The following is a 4,061-nucleotide window of genomic DNA, read 5'->3' on the forward strand; positions in this document are numbered from 1 at the left end:
ACTACTGAGTGACTCAACACTCACACACACGCACACACACAGACATCCTTGTAACAATCCTGGGGGAAGGAGAGCATTCCCATCATCTCCATTTCACATGTGTGAAAACAGGCTCAGAGCGATGACAGGGTGGCTGGGTGTGGCGCACTGGAGCCTGTCACAACGCTTCGAGCGCCGTGACAGTGCCTGCCCCCGCTGCTCTCACCTGCCCCCACGTCTTTAAGAGGAAGGTGTTATAATAGCCCAGTGTCCTTGACCATCCCTGCAGGTCCATCTGGGGGCCCTGTGACCACTGAGCCTGAATCTCACCAGCTCGAGGCCACCACCCTCAGGATCTCAGCCTCTTTGACCCTTGTTCCGGGTGTTCCTGGGGCTCCCATGGGCTCAGGCATGATCTCTGCTCACCTTCCCCTACTCCAGATTCTTCAGTGCTGCCCACAAGCCCCTCTGGGAACACGTCGCACCCTGCCCTGGGGCTGGTGTTCAGACCATCTCCCAGGGCAGGAAATCTTCCAGGTACTCGTGGTGTTCCCCCAGCCCTGGCAGTATCCAGGCTCAAATGGCCCAGGGGCCCTCCTGGTCAGGCCCACATTGTCCCCTGGGCCCCAAGCAGCACCACTTGAGCCCCACATCTTGCAAAGTTTCCCCAAGGCAGCCACTTCTGTTTCCTGCTTCACGGGACTCAGAGCTAGTCCTTTGGGCCAAAGTGAGGGAGGCAAACAGGGTCCTCCCTGCCACCGTAGTATCCCTTTTGGCCCCAGGCACACAGCACCCAAATCTTGTTTCTCCTTCTTGGGCCAAGCAGAAAATAGCCCTCATGCAAATATGTATTTTTAATTTCCTGCCTGCCTAATGACCTCAAATCCAAACAGCCCCTGAGCTGCAAAACACAATGGCTGCACTATTATTATCCCCATTTCTCAGAGGAGATACCAGGCTCCGGAGGCCAGGTGGTTGGCCTGAGGTCACCCCAAGCTAATGGAGGGTGCAGCCAAGGCCTGCATCTCACGGGGCTGACACCAAGCCCAAACCCAGTGTCTTCCCAGCCTGCCTGTCCCTGGATGCCAGAAGAAGCTAAAGTACTTGAATTCCATACATGCACAGGAATCGGACAAACTTCCGAGTTTTCTGGGTCACCAACCATGCTTATTTTTATAGGCTCAGCCTCCTTTCAAAGCACAGGGTCTTACTTGCTCCAGCAATGGATTATCCCTCAGAACATAATTGCCAGCAAGACCCAAATGACTGATCTACAAAATGTTTCGATTCCAGAGAGCAGCCGCAGGTCAGCAGAGACCCTGGCAGACCACCTGTCACCAGCAGCTGGGACCAGAGCTGGTGTCCTCCCCACTCTGTGAGCCCCACTCTCAGGCCACCAGGAGATCCCCCACCTCCTTCTTTGCAGTAGAGACATCCATCTCCTCCCAACACGTGAGAGGCACCGCTGGCCTCCTAGGTACTTCACTTACTCCTGCTTCTGTGAGCAAACCCTCTTTACTGCCCTGGAGAAAACCCTCCTCGTTGCAGAGAAAACACCCGGTTTCTCCAGGAAGCTGGGGCAGAGCCATACCTGGCGTTGGCCCAAGTTTGCCAATTAGAATCCAGATGTACACAACTAGGGCCCCAAATCAGCCACCTCTGAAGCACAGCGGTCCTTTGACCCAGCAGACAGAACGGCCCTGAGATTCTGAAGCTGGAGAAGAAGCCATCACTGGCCTTTCTGGAGAGTGAAGGGGGCTGGGGTACACAGCACCAGCACCCATTCTGGCAGGTGTAAGATCAGGCCTGGTCCTGGGGGCAGGGAGAACCCAGGCGGACAGAGAGGGTGTCTGCTCCCCATTTCCATGATAAAGCTTGTCCAAAGCCTGGAACCCCAAATAGAGAGTGGAAAAGGGGGAAATACGAACTTTACGGCAGAGAGCCTGGCGGGCAGCACAGTGGAAAAGCGCAGTGGTACCCTGAGCCCTTAGGTACGATGCACCAATAAGACTTCCCCTCTTTGGTCTTTGTTCCCAAATCCGTAAGCTTAGTGTCCTCAGGAGAAAACGTCAGGTACACCCATGCTGAGGGATGTTCTACGAAATAGCTGATAGCTTCTCTCAAATTTGTCCAGGTAATGAAAGGTAGAGAAAGATGGAAAAAGCAGTCACAGACTGGAGGAGACACATGATGACTATAAATAAACACATGTGATGACCGAAAGCAAGCTAGGATCCTAATAAGGAAAAACAGACTCAGTGGGTAAAACTGGGGAAATCTGAATGAAGTCTGTAGCTTCATTAATAGTAACACTATTTCTTAGGTTTGGTAAATGCACTGTGGGCACATAAGATGTTCACACGAGACTGAATGGGAACACACAGGAAAGTTGTATTATCTTTCCAAATCTTGGGTAAATCTAAAACCATTTCCAAATTAAAAGTTTTAAAAATAACCCCCCCCCCCTCCCTTGGGACTTCCCTGGTGGTCCACTGATTAAGAATCCTCCTTCTTTCAGAAATCAGGAAAAGCCATGAAATGGAAAAGAAATCCCTTGAGGATTTGCTTTACGAGAAGCAGGAATCACTGGAGAAACAAAATCAATGATCTGAAGAGTGAAAATGATGCTTTAAATGAAAAGTTGAAATCAGAAGAACAGAAAAGAATATCAAGAGAGAAGGCAAATTAAAAAAAAAAAACAAAAAAAAACCCTCAGATCATGTATCTGGAGCAAGAGTTAGAAAGTCTGAAAGCTGTGTTGGAGATCAAGAATGAGAGGCTGTGCCAACGGGACGTCAAGTGAGTGAAGATGGAGAAACTGGTGGACGATAACACAGCACTGGGGGACAAACTGAAGCAATTCCAGCAGGAGCATGAAGAATTTACAGCTCAGATGGACAAGCACGTGGCAGTTTCCAGGCAACTTTCCACGGAGCAGGCGGTCCTGCAGGAGTCGCTGGAGAAGGAGTGCAAGGGCAACAAGCGCCTCTCCCTGGAGAAGGAGGAGCTGCTCTGGAAGCTCCATAACGGGACCCTGTGCAGCCCCAAGAGGTCCCCCACATCCCCCTCCATCCCCTTCCAGTCACCTTGGAACTCAGGCTCCTTCCCCAGCCCCAGCTTGTCTCACTCAGATGACCTTCCTGGGAGCCAGAGACAGACTGACAGAGTCTCTGCAGGACTGACCCTTCCCGCAACTGCGCACCACCTGCCTTGAAGTGGGAAGTCACGGCCCCAACCAGCTCCTTCTACGTGAGACCGGACTCCGGAGGAAGGCTTCCGACCCGCTCCAAAGATGCTATGGGAACAGATCTACACGGACACTGTTGCACAAAGCACTTACAGAACGGGAGAACTTTGGTCATTGCCTTTTTCACCTAGGGGTAAAGGGGAAAACTCTCAGGGCCTGTTAAGGCAAAGATTTATATAACCTTTGTAACCTTATATAACCTTTGTAATTTATATAACCTTCACCACAAAAAAAAAAAAAGAATCCACCTTTCAATGCAGGGGATGCAGACTCAATCTCTGGTCAGGGATCTAAGCTCCTACACACCGCAGAGCAACTAACCCAGCGTGCACAACTAGAGAGTCCTGGGCTCTGCAAGAAAGTCACTGAAATTGTCCCCTTTCCTGCTGTCTTCCTCTCTGCCTTCTTGTCCCGGCTGTTCTGTTCTTTGTCCCTCGCCAACCCAACCTACCCGTCCTCATCTGTTGATTCCACTTTCCTGTCCCTTCTTCCATAGAGAATGGAGCCCATCTTTGCAGGAAGAGACAAGGCCCCCCATCTTAGGAGGCTGAGCTCACTCCCCAGGGTGGCCGGTCAGTCACCCCCTCCACCTGGCTTCGAGGATTGGTTCAGACTTTGGTCTTTCACGGGACTTTAATGAGTGAGAGTTGGGGCTGGGACATTCCCTAAAATTACTGGAGGAGAGGAAGAGTCTTTCCAATGGGGTTGTTAAGCTAGCAGAATATAAACCTGGGGCTAGAGAATAGCCCCCTTCCAGAATGAAACCAGCCACAAGTGAGGCAGGTTTTTTTTTTGAGCCATGGAGAGAGAACTGCTGACTTGGTTTGAGCCCCTG

At 51.3% G+C, this 4,061-nt stretch overlaps 1 pseudogene; it reads left to right on the forward strand.

Moving 5' to 3' along the window:
- Positions 1-1,241: 1,241 nt before the first annotated feature.
- On the forward strand, positions 1,242-3,193 carry LOC129636720 (microtubule-associated tumor suppressor 1 homolog; annotated as a pseudogene).
- Positions 3,194-4,061: the final 868 nt, after the last annotated feature.

The sequence above is a fragment of the Bubalus kerabau genome, chromosome 22 (genome assembly GCF_029407905.1).
Source record: "Bubalus kerabau isolate K-KA32 ecotype Philippines breed swamp buffalo chromosome 22, PCC_UOA_SB_1v2, whole genome shotgun sequence".
Classification (NCBI taxonomy): Eukaryota; Metazoa; Chordata; class Mammalia; order Artiodactyla; family Bovidae; genus Bubalus; species Bubalus kerabau.